Raw genomic sequence first — 19,189 nt, 5'->3', positions numbered from 1 at the left:
TGAAAAACTCATACTTTCATTTGATTCATAAAAGTCAAATGTATTATGTTAAATTTTCAGCACAAACTTGTAGAGCCAGGAAACTAACTTCCATTCTTGACAGAGGCAATGGCTGTTTCTGAGATGGCTTTACAGATAAGCTGTACTTTAGTCAATGAGAAAGTTAAAATCTATTTATCAAGTCATATTATGAAATATTTCTTCTAATTAGTCAGACCTCATTTATTTTATTTCATGAAATGTATAAATTTCTTTTCTAATATTAAGAAATAAAATTTAAAAACCTATAATAAAAAAGTACACTTAAAAATATGAAGAGGTACATGGTTTTTCAAAAATCTTTTAGAGAGATTGTGAGCTAAAAAGTTTGAAATCATGATGCAAGAGCATGTTGTACTAGGACAATTGGGGCTGAATACTGTTTCACAATTATCATGGGCCTTTGAGGAGATTTTATAACCTAAGATTTTTTTTTTGAAAATTTTTGTAAGAGTTCATTTGAGCCAAAACTGACAGTTGCTGGGAAGCAAGATCTCAAATGCTGCCAAGTCAGAATTTTGCAGTTTTCTTTATGCATTTGGAATTATGCAGGGAATGTATGGCGATTACATTGATATGGGGGAAAGCGAGACACAGATTGATTACAAGGTTAATAAGGTTTTATGCTTTCTTATTTATTTATTTATTTTTTATATATTGAGTTTTGAGAGAGAGAGAGAGGGGGGGGAGAGAGAGAGAGAGAGAGAGAGACATCAACTTGTTCCAGTTTTTTATGCATTCATTGGTTTTTGCATGTGCCCTGACCGTGGATGGAACCCACAACCTTCCTGTATTGGGACAATTCTCTAACCAACTGAGCTAACCTGGCCAGGGCAATTATGTGCTTTCTTGAGGTGGCTGCTTCCAGAGGGTCTAAAAAAAGAGGATTACTCTGACATATCAAAGGTGTGTTAATCAAGATGCACAAGAACAATGGACAGGACTTGCTTAAGGCTAAGACAAACTTTTTACTGAAAACGTGTGCCTGAAATGTGACTACCCACTAGGACCTGCCCAGTCAGGAATTTATTATCAGAACACTCTGTGAGGTTACATTTTATCAGTGGACTTGTCAGTTTTATTACAGAACCCACCCTGCCTCCTTATTTTTGTTCACAACACACACATACGTTTTAGAGCAGTGCTAAAAGGGCAGGGAGCCAGAAGCTCTGTGGGGCCTCTTGGTGCTCCATTTCAGTGCGGTCCCCACCTCGCCCTTACTCCTCCCCTCATCCTACAATTGAAGGAAACACACTGAGCCAGAAAACAGGTTGCAAACCCAGCTCTGGAACGTCATTACCATACTGTCCACAGACTCCAGGATGATTATGAAGGTGTTCTGGACATGCCACCCTAAAGATACCACTTTGGCATATTGGTTCCTCAATTATGTAAGTACTGGAAAAACAGCACATGCAGCGAGGCTTTCTCTGAACTCCCCTTATCTGTCTACAGACAGATCTTCCGAAAGAAACTTAATTGTCATAAATTCCTTCCCCGGGAGTCTCAGCGAGTAGTGAGGATTAACTCTTATCACAAGGGAGGATACTAGAAGTGACAACCAGAAAAACTTTGTCACAAAGTATACTATCATCCATCTATTATTCTAAGGGCCCACTCAACTTTTAAAAAGTGATTATTCTTTCCTAAAATGTCTACATCCTCCCTCCCTCCCTTGCCTATTATTAAGGCAGCATATAAATTCCCAAATCTCATCCTTGTGTGTGTGGCGGGGGGGCGGGGGGGCTGGGGGCAGGTGGCATTTACTTTTCTTGTGATGTCCCTGTGCACATATTAACAATAAATTTGTATATCTTTTCTCCTGTTAGTCTGCAGGTTGTGCCAGTTTATTTCATAGATCCAACTATCAAACCTAGGAGAATAGAGGAAAAGTTTTTCATACTCTGCAATTACAAATGAGGCCACTCATGGAATCCTTTACATATTTCAATATTAAAGTCATGGACCTTGTTCAATATACACCAACCCTAAACATAACTGTTCACTACTGTACAGAACTGTGTAGAGTTAATATAAAAATAGAAGGCCTTTCAAAGTAGTGTTCTAGTATAGCTATTCTTATTGGTCTCAAGTAAATGCTTGTTGCCTCTCACCTTGGAAGGCCTTTTATTTTTAGAATAAAAATTCAGCATAGTCAAACAGGGTCGAAATTGGCCTCACTGTCATGGTCCAGTGTACCCTGGAACTGAGTATGTTATACAGAGAGCTTCTTTGGTGCTCACTGCTTCAGTGGTCTGCTGTCTCCTTGACTGTGAAGCCCTCTTAAGTCACTGAAGGTTGAACATAATTCTTCAAATTCACAGTATCTCAAACATACTATTACTATTGCTATTTGATATTTACTGATTACTTGAATATAGGAAACATTATGCTAAGCATTTTCCATATATAATCCTATGTAAGAGCATCACAATTTTTTTCTCCATCTTTATTGAGATATAACTGACAAATGAAAAGTACTTATATTTAAGGTAAACATCTTGATGTTTTGATATATGTATACATTGTGAAATAATTGCCACAATCAAGGTAATTAACATATCTATCACCTCATTTCCTCTCTCTCTCTTTCCACCTTCCTTCCTTTTGTGGATCTACCCTGTTAGCAAATTTCAAATATATAATACAGTGTTATTAACTATGTTCACATTCCTGTATATTAGGGTTTCAGAATGTGTTTATCTTGCATAACTGAAACTTTGTACCCTTTGAACAACATATTCCCATTTCCCCCTCCCCTGAACCTCTAGCAGCCCCCATTCTATTCTCTTCTTCTATGAATATGATTTTTAGATCCCATATATGTGAGATCATACAGTATTTGTCTTTCTGTGTGTGGCTTATCACAGTTAGATTAATGTCCTGCACGTTCATCTATGTTGTCATAAATGTCAAGATTTCCTTATTTTCTAAGGCGGAGTAATATTTTATTGTGTTTACATATACCACGTTTGCTTTATCTATTTATTCATTAATGGACATTTACGTTTCCATATCTTGGCTATTGTGAATAATGCTGCAGTGAACAGGAGAGTAAAGATGTCTTTTTGATATTCTGTTTTCATTTTCTCTCTACATAGCACAACGATGCTTTTCCTTAACCCCTTTCCCCAGACGCCTTTTCCTTGTCTTCCTCTTTTTCCTAAGCTCCAAGGACCCTTCTTTTGCCTCTGTAACTTGTTTCCTGATCCCATTCCTTTTATGGCGTACTTCTTCTATCTCAGTGACTTTCTAAATAAACTTTTTCTTATACTTGGAGTCTTTGCTCTGAATTCTTTCTTAGCCAGTATTCAAGAACCAAGGTTGCTGAACTGAGATCTGGTCTGACTCCACTGGTCTAACACCAGGTGCCATTTTGCTGCCAACATATATATATAGTGAATATATATATATATATAGTGAATATATATATATATATAGTGAATATATATATATAGTGAATATATATATATTCACAAGTGGGATTGCTAGATCATAGGTAGTTCTATTTTTAACTTCTTGAGGAATATCCATACTGTTTTTTTTTAACAGTTGTACCAAAAATTGTGTGCAAGTGTTCCCCTTTCTCCATAACCTCACCAACAATTTTTTAATCTGTCTTTTTTTTTCAGGTTTTAAAACTTTTTATTTGCATATTAAAAAAATTGTGCACTCCAATAATTAAAATCAGTTTAACCAAAAAAAAAAAAAAAATGGCACTCCAATTAAACTGCATTTTACAGCCTGCAGGACACCTTGGACCAGCTTGATTTTTGCTTTAAATTTCACTGTTGCCCACCCAGCTTCTTCCTTCACCAATATTCAAGCTCCTTTCTTTCTTTGCCAACCAGAGAGGCAGATGGGAGAGGCAGGTATGACCTTCATTGTCAGTAATTCTCTGATGTGTAAAGGGGCAGCACAGTCATTTAAACTGATCCAACTTTTTTGCATCTTATGAAGTTAAATAGCTGAAAGAAATAAAGAAGGCAATCATGTACAATTGTGGAATGTACAGTGCATATTGGCGGTGAGGGCCTCATTATGACTCACCTGCTTGCTTCTCCTGTTCATTCATATCTTTGGAAGGCAGTAGATTTTTCTATCGTGTTTCTGTCTTCTTCAATTTTGACTCATTGAATTTCTCAATTTCAGCCATGTTGGGTTTATCAGACATGGTTGCTGAGGAAGTAGAGCAAAGTGTGCAAAGGAGAGGAGTCCAGTCTGCTCAGTGACCGTGCCAAGTCTCTTGTCTTTTTGATAATAACCATTCTAAAAGCTGTGGAACCTCTTACACCTTCTCTTTTTCTTTCTTTTTTTAAAAGATTTATTTATTTATTTGTTTGTTTGTTTATTGATTTATTTTTAAAGAGAGGGGAAGTGAGGGAGAAAGAGAGGAAGAGAAGCATCAATGTGTGGTTGTTTCTTGTGCCCCCCCAGCTGGGGGCCTGGATCAGAGCACAGGCACATGCCCTGACTCAGAATCAAACCAACGACCCTTTGGTTCACAGGCTGGCACTCATCCACTGAGCCACACCAGCCAGGGCTCTTTACCCGTTTTCATTGCAAATGAATAAGAACATTGTGGTTTTGATTTGCATTTCCCTGATGATTAGTGATATGAAGAACTTTTTCATGTGCCTCTTGTTCATTCTATGTCTTCTTTTGAGAAATGTCTATTCAGGTCCTTTGCCCATTTGAAAATCTTTCTTCTTTTTTTATTGAGTTGTATGAATTCCTTATATATTCTGGATATTAACCCATTATGAGATATGTGGTTTGTAAACATTTCCTCCTCTTCCATAGGTTGCCTTTTCAATTTGTTGGTGGTTTCTTTTGCTGTTCAGAAGGTTTTTTGGTTTGATGCAATCCCACATGTCTTTTTTGATTTTGTTGCCTGTAATTTTTGTCATATTTAAAATATCATTGCTTAAATCAGTGTCAACAAGCTTTTTCCCTGTGTTTTCTTGTAATGGTTTTATGGCTTCATGATTTATGCTTATGTCATTAATACATTTGAAGTTGATTTTTATGTACAGAATGAGATAAGATTCTAATTTCATTCTTTTGTATGTGGATATTTAGTTTTGCCAACACCATTTATTGAGGGCACCATTTTTGACACCCTTGTTGAAGATCTGTTGACTATAGATAAGCAAATTTACTTCTGAATTCTCTATTCTGTTTCAGTAGTGTATATATCTCTTTTTATGTATCATACTGTTTTGATTACTATAGATTTGTATAATATATTTGGAAATTAGAAACTGTGATGCTTACAGCTTTGTTCTTGCTTAAGAGGGTTTTGGTTACTCAAGGTCTCTTGTGGTTCCATATGAATTTTAGGTTTGTTATATTTCTGTAAAGAATGCTATTAGTATTTTGATAGGAATTGCATTAAATTTGAAGACTACTTTTAGTAGTATGGACACAAAATATTATTTTACATGATACTTGTGCATGGAATGTCTCTATTTATCTGTGTCTTTTTAAATTTACTTCTTCAATGTTTTGTATTTTTGAGTGTGTAAGTTTTTCTTCCCTATGGTTAAGTTTATTTCAAGGATTTTGTTCTTTTTGTTGCTGCTGTGAATGAAATTGTTTTCTCAGTTTCCTTTTTGGATTGTTTGTTTTTATTGTGTACAGAAATATAAATAATTTTTGTATGTTGATTTAGTATATTAAAAGTTTACTGAATTCACTTATTCTGTTTTTTGTTGTTGTTGAGCTTTTAGAATTATCTACATATTTAATTATGTCATATGCAAATAGAGATAGTTTTATTTCTTCCTTTCAGATTTGGATGGCTTTTATTTCTTTTCTTGTATGATTGCTCTGGTTAGGACTTCCAGTAATATGTTGAAAAGAAGGTGAGAGTGGCCATTCTTTCCTTGTACCAGACCTTAGAGGGAAAGTTTTCAATAATCTTGATTATGATGTTAGCTGTGGGCTTTTCATATATGGCCTTGAGATAAGTTTTTTTAAATAACTATTTTGTTGAGAGTTTTAATCATGAACTTTGTCAAATGCTTTATCTGTGTTTATTAAATGATCACTTTTTTTTTCATTTTGTTAATATGGTGTATCACATCAATTGATTTGCATATGGTTAACCATAGTTGTTTTTCAGGATTAAATCCCACTTAGTCATGGTTTATTACCTTTTTAATGTGCTGTTGAATTCAGTTTGCTATTTTTTTTTATTGAGGATTTTTGCACTTATGTTCATCAGAGACATTGACTTGTAGTTTTCTTGTGGTATTTTTCATTTTAGTATCAAGGCAATGCTGGCCTCATATATTAAGTTTGGAAGGGTTCTCTCTTATTTTTTTGGAAGAGTTTAAAGATTGGTATTAATTCTTCTTTTAATATTTGGTAGAACTCATCTAAAAACTTGCCCTGGCTTTTCTTTGTTTAAAGATTTTTGATTAGTAATTCAATCTCCTTATTTGTTTTTGGTTTGTTCAGGTTTTCTTTCTTTTTCTTTCTTTCTTTATTTTTTTGATTCAGTTTTGGTAGGTTGAATGTTTCTAAGAATTTATCCATTTCTTGCAGGTTATTCTCTTTGGAGTATAATTGTTTATATTATTCCCTTACGATTCTTTCTATTTCTGAGGTATCTGTCGTAATGCCTCTGATTTTATTTATAATTTTATTTGAGTCTTTTTTTTCCTAGTCTAGCCAAGGGTTTGTGAATTTTGTTTATCTTTTCAAAAAACAACTCTTATTTTCATTAACATTTTCTATTTTCTATTTGATTTAATTTTATTCTAATCTTTACTACTCTCTTTCTTCCTTTTACTGTTTTTACTATATCCCATGAGTTTATGGGATATAGTTATGCTGTATTTTCATTTTCATCAAGATACTTTTAAAATTCTTTTTTGTTCTTTGAACTAGTTGTTCGAGTGTGTTGTTTCATTTCTGTATATTTATAAATTTTTCCTGTCGTCTTGCTGTTACTGACTTCTAATTTCATTCCACTGTGGTCAGAAAAGATATTTGAAATGATTTTTATCTTCTTAAATTTGTTAAGACTTGTTGTGTGACCTAATGTGATCCATCCTGGAAGATGTTTTGTGTTGGCTTGAGAAGAATGGCTATTCTTCTGATGTTAGGTAGAAAGTCCTGCTATGTCTGTTAGGTTCATTTGGTCTATAGTGTTATTCAAGTCAGCTATTTATTGATTTTCTGTCTGTATGTTCTATCTATTATGTTAAGTGGGGTATTATATTGCTGTCCATTTCTTCTTTCTGATCTGTCAATATTTGCTTTATATATTTAGGTGCTCTGATGTTGGGTGCATATATATTTATAATTGTTATATCTTCCTGTTGAATTTACCCTTTTATCATTATATAATGACCTTCTTTGTCTCTAGAGACAGTTTTTGATTTAAAAAGTCTCTTTTCTCTGATATAAGCATAGCTACTCCTGCTTTTTTTGGTTACCATTTGCATGACTATTTTTTTCCATTCCTTCCTTTTCAAACTATGTATGCTTTTAAATTAAAAATGAGTCTCTTATAGACAGCACATCATGGGATCTTGCATTTTTAAAAATCCATTTGGGTACTTTATGCCTTTTGATTAGAAAGTTTCATCCATTTACATTTAAAGTTAATTATTGATAGATGAGGGCTAATTCCATTTTGTTAATTGTTATTTGTCCATTTTGCAGTTGATTTCTCTCTTTCTCTCATACAGCCTTCCTTTGCTATTTAATGATTTTTTTGTAGTGGTTATTTTGCTTCTTTTCTCTTTATATTTTGTGCTTCTATTACAGTTTTCTTTGTGTGATTAGCTCAAGGCCTACATAAAATATCTTGTAGTTATAACCATCTCTTGTAAGTTGATATCAACTTAACTTCAGTCACATATGAAGACTCTATACTCCCCCGCTTTGCGTTTTTATAGTCATAGTGCGTTCCTTTTTATATTGTGTAGCCATTAACAAATTTTATATTTTAACTTTTATATTAGAGTTAAAAATAATTTAAACACCACCATTACAATGCAACATTATTTTATATTTGCCTATATTTTTACTTTTACCAATGGGATTTATGCTGCTGTTTAGTGTGTTTCATTTCAGTTCATGGACTCCCTTAAACATTTTTTGTAAGGCAGGTCTACTGATAATGAATACTTTCAGTTTTCGTCTGGGAACGACTTTGCCTCTCTTTCTTTTTTTCAGCTTTATTGAAGTATAATTGACATATAAAATTGTAAAATATTTAAAGTGTATATCATGATGATTTGATATGCATATATAAATACATGTACATATACATACACATGTATGTTGTGAAAGGATTCCTCCCATCTAGCCAATGAACACTTATGTTGATGTTTGAGCATCTGAAGGAGCAGCCATCTATTCTAGATCTTTACCTATAGGTGGCGATGGTGGTGCCAGCAAGGTGGGGTGTGATGGCTTGAGAAGGGGGGTGCAGTGGTGCGGACCACAGGCAGTTTTATCAGCTGAAGTCAGTGTCAGTGAAGACTGGAGATTCTTAGTGGCAAAAGCTGTGGATATGTACAGCAGTGGTGAGGGCTGCTGTGGTCCTGGATGGTGGAAGCATCGAGGGTCCTTTTGTTCTCCTTATCTTTATGGGGGAAGTCTTTGCCCAGGGGATCCCTTTTGCTACCAAAGTGTGCCACGCTGGGGGATGGGGTGTCATAGGTAAAATGCTTTCTTCCCTTGTCTGTGCAGCTCTCATCAGTTTTATTTGCTCTGCTGGTCTGTTGCAGCTCCTTCATTGTACTCTGGAGCTCTTCCAGAGCCAATTTCTTTGGGGGATAGTTTAAAAATTGTTGTTTTTGTTGGAGGATGACTGTTGTGTACTCCTGGCCTGCCGTTTTGCTGATGTCTCTTGATATAGCCATAATCTTAATGAGGCTGGTACTACTACTAATTGCACATGAGAAAATGAAGGCTCAGAAGTGTTAATTAACTTAATCTAAAAACGTACATGGCAACAAAGTGGTACTGTGAGAGTACCACTTGAAGCGGGTACCCTGTTTTCTAGTCTGACTTAGGGGTCCCATTTTTAACTACTTTATTTTTATTTTTTTGATTTCAGTTTACTTTTAATATTATTTTGTATTGGTTTCAGGTATACACCACAGTAGTTAGACAATCCTATACTTTGCAAAGTGTTCCTGCAGATATTCCCAGTATATTCCTTATGCTGTCCTTTACATCCCTGTGACTATTTTATGACTATCAATTTGTACTTCTTAATCCCTTCATCTCTTTCTTTCAATTCCTCAATCCCCTTCCCCTCGGGCAACCACCAGTCTGCTCTGTATGTCTATGAGTCTGTTTCAACTACTTTTCTAAAGCACCTCTGTGATATTGTTCTTGCTTAGCTTTTAATTGAGAGTATTTCCATTTGTAAGATTCTTCCAACTATAGCATCATTATTTTTAGTGTACTGGGTCTTAGGCTGAGGGTTCTTCCAGTAGGTCATTCTGACTTTTAGAAAAATGGTTACTACACTACTTTGAGCTCATTCAAGTATGTCTGGGTATCTAATACGAGGGGAACAGTGTTAATTTCTCATTAGTGTGCTCAAACTAATTTTCCATGGGCTAAATATGTAAACAATTTTATTTAAGTAACAATTCCACACCACACCCAGATAGTAGCAATTTTTTTTTTTTTTGGCGGGGGAGCAGTGAGCATTTTTACTTAAGAATGTCTAAACAAATCAATATTACTGAGTACTTTATAGTAATAGTAAATTTTCACACTGTCATTAAAGAGAATTTACTGTGTTCCAGGTGCCACTAGGACATATGTTCTTAACTATATCACTATTTCATCTCATTCCAGTATTAGCAGTATGTCACAGAGCTGAAAAAAGGGAGTATCTATCTGTTCTTTTGACAAAGCAATGGATCCAGGCATTCTTTTCTTAATTTCATTGAGCTAAATCACCATGTTGGGTGGTATTTCCACTATGACTAAATGTTTGATAGAAGAAATGATAGAAATTATATTTTAGATACCTCATTTTCTCAATTATCTCATCCCCAAATTTAAAAAATATCCATAACTTAGTGACTTGATGTTGGTTAAATGGCAGTGCTGATTTATTTATATATACATTCACTTCATTGGTCATTAAGTACTTAGTAGATTAGCTTGTGTAAGGGATACACTGTGGTGCACTATCGAGATTCCCACTTCAACCATAGGCATTTATTCCCTCAGTACCCGAGAGCATTGGCTACTGACAGTTTTAACCAGAGTCTATCTCTGGAGATTATCCTCAGCCTGAGAGCTACTTGCTCAAGCCTATATTCCCTGTTTAAAACTAGCCTGGACCCAATGACTAAGTAATGTGTAAAGTGTCTTGGGCTTCCTTGCCTCAATCTGGGACAACTCTTAAGGATTATTTCAGCCCCGGATCTCCTTGTGGCATTTCATGAGACCGCCGCTATTTCTGTGTCATAGCTCATTCTCTCCTTCTGTTACCAGAGGCAAAAGAAGCAGGCCCTTGGAGCTTGGGAGAGAAAAGGGTAAAAGTAAAACACAGGGTGGGGGGCAGAGGGATGGAGGGGGTGGAGAAAGGCTGGAGAGCTCCCTGGAGCAAGAGCCTAATGTGCTAAATGTTGTCGCCTAGCATGTCAGGCTGATGTCAATTGATTTTTCCAATGAACTAGTGTCAGCTCTATTCATGTAGTTCCACACTCTCATTTTATTCTTTTCATAATCCACAAGATAAAGTTACCTCAGTAACTTAAGTTTTCAAAGATTGTCAAAGATTTTCACTGGTTCCTTGTAACTCTCTATTGAATAAATCATGAGAAAAATTAACAAGGACTTGTGTGCCCACGTATGTGCTCACCCATCTCCTAGTCCTGACTTCCAACTTCTTCCTGCCTTGTTGACTTTCATTGCTTCTACCCTGTTAATAAGTGATTTTGTCTGAGTTATGCTGGAAGCAAATGATCTAGTGAGGGTGGAACACATCATGAATGAATGAAATGTCAATTAAAATGAGAAACCAAATTGGTAAATATAGACGTCTAACCTATATTCCTTTAAATTTAGACTTGAACTTATTTCAAGGTAAGAATTCAATAACCTAATTTGGAACAAGTTAATGCTATTGTACATTGCGAGATGTCCCATTTCTGAACAGAACAGAGGATTCAACAACGATCTGTCAACTAAATAGTAATCTTTGAGATTTCCCCCCCTGAGTACTGTTTCTGGGCTTCTTACATATTACTTTGGGTATATCTGAGCCTGACCAAACTGGAGGATTTGCAGTTAGGTTGCTTTGTGGCCACAAAAAGAACCCCTTGAATCTATTAGTAGACTCAAGTCAGTTATTGTGATTTGCCAACTGAAGGAACACATCAAGAATGAGCCATTGTCAAGATATATCAGATAAGGGGTTAATACACAAAATTCATAAAGAACTTATAAAACTCAACACCAGAAAAATAAACAATCTAGTAAAAAAATGGGCGAAGGGCCTGAACTTACACTTCTCCAAAGAGGACATACAGATGGCCAATAGACTTATGAAAGAATGCTCAATGTCACTAATCATCAGAGAAATGCAATTTAAAACCATGATGAGTCACCTCGCTACTGCCAGAATAGCTACCACCAATAAATCAACAAACAGCAAGTGTTGGTGAGGATGTGGAGAAAAGGGAACCCTAGTGCACTGTCGGTGGGAATACAGATTAGTGCAACCACTGTGGAAGCAGTATGGTGTTACCTCAAAAACTAAAAATAAAACTACCTTATGACCCATTGATTTCTCTTCTGAGTATACATCCAAAGGAACCCAAATCACTAGTGTAAAAGAATAATACATCCCCATGTATATTGCAGCATTATTTACAATAGCCAACATTTGGAAGCAGACCAAAGGTCCATCAGTAGATAAGTAGATAAAAAAGCTGTGGTACATTTACAGAATAAAATACTACTGGGCTATACAATTGAAGGAAATTTTACCTTTTGAGACAGCATGGATGGACCTGGAGAGCATTATGCTAAGTGAAATAAGCCAGTCAGAGGAATACAAGTACCATATGACTTCACTCATATGCAGAATCTAATGAATTAAATAAACTAACAAAAAAAAATAGAAAAAGACTCATAGATAAAAACTGACAGCTGTAAGAGGGTAGGAGGTTTGTGGGGCTGGCTGAAAAAGATGAAGAGATTAAGCAAAAAACAAAAACAAAACTCATAGATGCAGACAACAGTATGGGGGGGTGAGGGGAGGTAGAAGAGGATAAATGTGGGATTAATGGTGATAGAAGGAGACTTGACTTAGGGTGGTAAACACACAATATACATATGATTATTATAGAGTTTTATTTCTGAAATATATAATTTTACTAACTAATGTCACCCCAATAACTTTAATAAAAAATTAAAGACAGAATGAAAAACCAACTTACCTAATTCACCTGTTATTTCAGTTCTTTCATTTTACCTAAGTTTTTACTGAGAAGGTAGTTTTGGAAAACATGGCAGGAATAGGGGCAGGGGTAGAGGGTAGAGCAGAGAAATAAGAAGAAATGTCTCTGATCGAAAATAGTGTTTCCCTTCACTGTTCAATATTTGACATCCTTGTATCATAGGCTCCCATTCCTCATGATTTTATTCCTGACAATAGAACCAGTCAGGCCTTCAGAGACTTATCTCAGACATAGCATCAATTTGGACAATCACGTCAATACATAGCCATGTGGCTTCTCTATTCCTTCCTGAAGCAATATTTATTTTTTATCATTGGAGTTTGGAAATTAAGTAAAAGGAAACTTTCTAAAGAATTAAGGCATTTAAGTTGCACATTTTAAAAGCTTATATTTTTGTTATATTTGGCAGCATGATTGCTCTAAGGATTTCAGGATAATCAGTTCCCTGGAAACTTATTTAAACTTTCTATTAAAAGGATATACATTAAATGTTTACTTTGTACTTGAAATAGATTTGGCTGTCAAAGGAAAAACTGTGGTGTGTTACTTGTGTTTAAAAGATTTTGTTCACTCTGATAGCAAGATTTATGGAAGAAAGTATTTCTGAAATGTTAAAAAATGGCCTATCTTTTAAAAGATAAAATTGAGCACATAAGAACAAAAGTTAATTTTATTTAGCTCTTATTATGTATTTAGTTAGCTCTTATTAGGTACTGGATGTAGTTCCAAGGGTTTTATAAGCATTAACTCATTTGATCCTCATTAACACGTTAGTTTGATATTATTATTATCCATATCTTCTAGCTTTAGAAACTAAGGTATAGAGAAAGTAAGGAGATTGATTGCCTGAGAATCCATAGCTAGTAAGTTGAGAAACCAATATTTGTTTTAAGACAGGCTGCTTTTAGAACTTACCAAGCTCATATGCCAATTAAATTGTGATTTAACATCCATTAAGTCCCCTGGGTCTCTTTACAACGCTTTTTTGTTTTTGTTTTTTTCTTCCCATTGAATTTATTAGGGAGACACTGTTTCAGAAAACCAAACAGGTTTCAGGTGCACAATGCCACAACACATCGTCTGTACAAGGTGTTGTATGTTCACTGCCCCAACCTAAGTCTCCTTCCATCACCATTCCCCTCTCCCCCGGCCCTAACCACTCCTCCTCTCCCCACAACTCCCTTCCCTCAGGCATCACCACATTGTTGTCTGGGTTCATGGGTTCTTTCTCTCTCTCTTTTATGATAAATTCCATTCCCTTCCCAGTCCTCCAACCTGCCAACAGCTGTTAGCCTGCTTTCTATCTGTATGTCTTTTTCTATTTTGCTTGTTAGTTCATTAGATTCCACATATCAGTGAAATCATATTGTACTTGTTTTTCTCTGACTGCCTTATTTCACTTAGAGTAATGATCTCCAGGTTCACCCATGCTGTCACAAATGGTAAGATTTCCTTCTTTATTATGGCTGAGTATATGTACCAGAGCTTTTTTATCCACTCATCTACTGATTAAGCTGCTTCCAAATCTTGGCTATTGTAAATAATGCTGCAATGAACATAGAGGTGCTTATATTCTTTGGAATTAGTGTTTTGGGTTTCTTTAGATATATGAGTTTCATAGAAGTGGAATCGCTGGGTCAAAAGGAAGTTTCGTTTTTAATTTTTTGAGATAACTCTATACTGCTTTCTACAGTTGTTACACCAGTCTGCATTCCGACCAACAGTGTTTGAGGGTTCCTTTTAATCCATATCCTTGTCAACAATTGTTGTTGTGTTGATTTATTGATGATAGACATTCTGACAGGTGTGAGGTCATATCTCATTCTGGTTTTAATTTCCATTTCTCTGGTAATCAGTGACCTTGAGCATCTTTTCATATGTCTATTGGTCATCTGTATGTCCTCTTTGGAGAAGTGACTATTCACGTTCTTTGCCCATTTTTTAACTTGATTGTTTATTTTTCTGGTGTTGAGTTTTATGAGTTCTTTATACATTTTGGATATTAATCCTTTATCAGATGTATCAGTGAATATGTTCTCCCATTAAGTGGGTTGTCTTTTCATTTTGTTAATGGTTTCCTTTACAGTGCAAAAACTTTTTAGTTTGATGTTGCCCCATTTGTTTTTTTTTTCTTTTGTTTCCCTTGTCTGAGGAGGTATATCAGAAATAAAAATTGCTATGAGAAATGTCCAAGATTTTATTGCCTATGTTTTCTTCTAGGATTTTTGTGGTTTTGAGTCTAACATTTAAGTCTCTCATCCATTTTGAGTTTATTCTTGTGTATGTTGTAAGGCAATGTAATTTCATTTTTTCTATGTGTATCTGTCCCTTTTTCCCAACACCATTTATTGAATAGACTATCATTACCCTCATTGTATGTTTTACCTCCTTTGTCAAATATTAATTGACTCTAAAAGCATAGGTTTATATCTGGGCTCTGCATTCTGTTTTATTGATCTATGTGTCTTTTTTTATGCCAGTACCATGTTGTATTGATAATATGGCTTTATAGTATATTTTGATATTAAGTAGCATGATTCCTCCAACTTTTTTCTTCTTTCTCAAGATTGCCATGGCTATCCATGGTTTTTTTTTGTGGTCCATATAAATTTTTGGAATATTTGTTTTAGTTCTGTGAAATATGCCATTGGTATCTTGATACCAATGCATTGAGTGTAGAGATTGCTTTAGATAGTATGGCTATTTTAATGGTGTTATATCTTTCTATCCATGAACACGGTATATACTTCTACTTATTTGTATCTTTATCAGCTTCTTCATTTTATGAATACAGGTCTTTTACATCCCTGGTTAAGTTATTCAAAAGTATTTTATTTTTTGATGCAATTGTAAATGGGATTGTTTTCTTAGTTTCTCTTTCTGATAGTTCATTATTGGTGTATAAAAATGCAACTAAGCCCTTGCCAGTTTGCTCAGTTGGTTGAAGCATTATCTCATACATTGAAAGAGTCTGGGTTTGATCCCCAGTCAGGGCACAAAAGTAGGTTGTGGGTTTGAGCCCTAGTTGGGGCACATATGGGAAGCAACTGATTGATGTTCCCTTTATTCCCACTTTGGTGAGAGTTTTTATCATAAACGTGTACTGAATATTATCAAATGCTTTTTCTGCATCTATTGATATGATCATGTGATTTTTATCCTTCATTTCATTTATGTGATGTATCATGTTTATCAGTTTGCAAAAATTGTAACAACCTTTCATCCCTGAAATAAATCCCACTTGGTCATGATATATGATAATTTTAATGTATGGCTGGATCCAGTTTGCTAGTATTTTTTGAGGATTTTAACATCTATGTTCATAAAGAATATTGGCCTGTAATTTTCTTTCTCTGTAGTATACTTATCTGGTTTTGGAATTAGGATAATGCTAGCCCCATAAAATGAAGTTGATAGTTTTCTATTCTTTTGATTCATTTGGAGAAGTTTGAGAGGATAGGTGTTAGTTCTTTTTTGCATGTTTGGTAAAATTCAACTGCAAAACCATCCAGTCCAAGACTTTCATTTGCTGAGATTTTTTTTTTTTTTTTTTTTGATGGCCACCTCAATTTCACTAGTTGTAACCGGTCTATCCAGATTCTCTGATTCTTCCTGATTCAGTTTTGGAAAATTGTATGTTTCTAGGAGTTTATCGGTTTCTTCCAGATTGTGCAATTTGTTGGCATATAGTTGTTCATAAGATTTTACAATTCTTTATATTTGTTTGGTGTCCGTTGTTACTTCTCCTCTTTCATTTTTTGTCGCACTGTGCAGCCGTAATAGGGCCGCGCTGCCATGGAGGAGCGCCGCAGAGAGCGCAGCGCTCCCTGAAACCTGAGGGAAACCAGCTGGGGCCAGCTGAGGTGGGAGCAGGGCTCTGAAACCTGCAGAGTCCATCCCTGGGTTGTCACAGATGAGGGGAATAAAACACAAAATGTTGCAAACACTTTTCTGCTTGCCGGGAGAGCTAACAGGGGCACTTCCCTGTCACTGGATAAGGCCGTGGTACATCCCCATCCCTTCAGTGGGGAAGGCCGTAATGAATCCCCCTAATGGAGAAGCCCATCTAGTGGGGAAGGCCCCGTTGTCCTTTGTTCCAAGGCCTTTATTGAAAATCTTATCAGTGGGGTATGTAACAGGAATGCATATGTTATCTCATTACATTAGCATATTAAGGTTCACAGAGAATAGATACCTTTAAGAAAACAGGTGACAGGAATTCACTGATATTCTTGGGTCCAAGAGGAGATTAGAATCAACAATAGAGACTATAGGTAAGGGGGAAGTAGACTTAAAGGCTCCTTAAAGATAGAGGGTAAAAAGTGTAAATAAAGTAAATGTCTTAACAATACCAGGTAAGGGGTGTAAACGAAGGTCCTTTGCAGCATGAGCTGGTCAGAGATCTGAGGGAGGAACAGAGCACACTGCAAAGAATTTACGTCTAGGCCTGATTACCCCGGGGGCTGCCAGATCTGATTTAGGGCTGTTTTCCCTGCATTGTTTCAAGCCTGAGTCAGGCTGGGGGAGGGAACCACCAAGAGATAAGGAGGCTGCTCTTTGACTGTAATGAGGACTCTGGCCGTGTCCAAGCCAAGCCAAGAGCTGCAGGGGCCTTTTTGCCCCTTCTCCGTGTCCCCCAATTTCTTATCTGCTGCCAATATCGGCCAATACCTGTCTTAGGTGGTATACCCCAGCACGAGGTAACTTACCCGTCATTGGCCATTTACCCATCCAAGGCAAAGCAGAGAGCAGGGTCGGGGACAGGCCAAATCTCCTCAGGAGCCTATTTCTCCAAGGCTTCCTGATTATTTCCAGCCTTGGGGCCCTCCAGCCTGTTGGCAGGGTTACAGCTTCTGAAACCAGGTCACACATTTCCCAACAATTTCTCGCTGTATTTATTTGGGTTCTGTCTCTTTTTAACTTGAGTCTGGTTAAAGGTCTGTTCATCTTATCTATCTTTTTAAAGAACCAGCTCTTGGTTTCATTGACCTTTTGTAATGACTTTTTAGGTTCTATTTGGTTTATTTCTGCTCTGATCTTTATTATCTCCATCCTTCTACTCACTTTAGGATTTGTTTGTTGTATTCTTTCAAGTGCAAAGTTAGATTGTTTATTTGAAATTTTTCTTATTTCTTGAGATAGGCCTGTAATGCTATGAATTTCCCTATTTAATCTGCTTTCCCAGTTTCTCATAGATTTTGGGTTGTTGTGTTCTCATTTTTATTTGTTTCAAGGTATGTTTTGATTTCTTCCTTGATCTCATTGTTAACACTTTCATTGTTTATTAACATGTTATTTAGCCTCCATGTGTTTCTGCGTTTTTTCTTGTGATTGATTTCTGGCTTCATACCATTGTGGTCAGAGAAGATGCTTGATATGATTTCAATCTTCTTAAATTTACTGAGGCTTGTTTTATGTCATAACATGTGATCTGTCCTAGAAAATGTCTTGCCCTGCCTGGTGTGGTTCAGTGGATTGAACACCAGCCTGTAAACTGAAAGGTCGCCAGTTCAGTTTCCACTCAGGGCACATGCCTGGGTGGCAGACCAGGTCCTGTCTTAGCGGCATGTGAGAGGCAACCGATTGATGTATCTCTCACACATTGATGTTTCTCTCCCCCTCTTTCTCCCTCCCTTCCCCCTCTCTAAAAGTAAATAAATAAAATCTTTAAAAAAGAAAAGAATATGTCTCATGTGTACTTGAAAGAATGTATATTCTGCTGCTTTGGGATAAAATGTCCTGGTAAAATTGATATCTGAAGCTATCAATTAAATGCATCTGACTTAGTGTATCATTTTAAGGCCACAATTTTCTTGTTGATATTTTGTGTGGAAGATCTATCCATTGATGTCAATGGAGTGTTAAAATCGCCTGCTATGACTATATTACTGTCAATCTCTCTATGTCCATCAAGATTTGCTTTACATGTTTAAGTGCTCCTATGTTGGGTGCAAAAATGTTTGCAAGGGTTGTAGCCTCTTGTTGGATTGCTCCCTTTATAATTATATAGTGTCCTTTGTTTCTTACTATACCCATTTTTTTTAAAGTCTATTTTATCAGATATAAGTATTGCTACCCCAGATTGTTTTCCTTGCCATTTGCATGAAGTATCTTTTTTTATCCTTTTACTTTTAGTCTGTGTCTATCTTTTCTTCTGAAGTGGGTCTTTTGTAAACAGCATACATATAGGTCTTGCTTTCTTATCCATTCAGTTACCCTATATCTTTTGATTGAAGCATTTAAGTCATTTACAATTAAAGAGATTATTGATAGGTACATATTTATTTCCATTTTATTTTTTTCACTGTTCCACTTTGTGTGTGTGTGTGTGTGTGTGTGTGCACTGTTTCTTTCCTTCTTCTCCTCTTGTCCTGCTCCTTTTTTTTTTCTTCTTCAAGCTGGCCTTTTAACATACTGGTTTGGTGGTAACAAACTTGTTAGCCTTTTTTTGTCTAGGAAGCTCTTGATTTCTCCTTCAGTTTTAAATGATAGCCTTGCTGGGTAAAGTAGTTGTAAGTCTTTGCTTTTCATCACTTTGAATATTTCATGCCAACTCCTTCTGGCCTGAAATGTTTCTATTCAGAAATAAGCCGGCAGTCTTGTAGGAGCTCCCATTTAGGAAACTAGCTGTCTTTCTCTTGCTTTTCAAAAAAGTTCTCTCTTTGTTTTTAACGTTTGCCATTTTAATTATG

The 19,189-nt window shown here is 35.9% G+C and overlaps 1 pseudogene; it reads right to left on the bottom strand.

Moving 5' to 3' along the window:
- Positions 1 to 4,078: 4,078 nt before the first annotated feature.
- LOC129073594 (thymosin beta-4-like) lies at positions 4,079 to 4,213 on the bottom strand (annotated as a pseudogene).
- Positions 4,214 to 19,189: the final 14,976 nt, after the last annotated feature.

This window comes from Pteronotus mesoamericanus, unplaced genomic scaffold (assembly GCF_021234165.1).
Source record: "Pteronotus mesoamericanus isolate MK-2021 breed Mesoamerican mustached bat unplaced genomic scaffold, CSHL_Meso_final contig_42, whole genome shotgun sequence".
Classification (NCBI taxonomy): domain Eukaryota; kingdom Metazoa; phylum Chordata; class Mammalia; order Chiroptera; family Mormoopidae; genus Pteronotus; species Pteronotus mesoamericanus.
The sequence above is the reverse complement of the archived record's forward strand: the minus strand, read 5'-3'. Positions and strand labels throughout refer to the sequence as shown.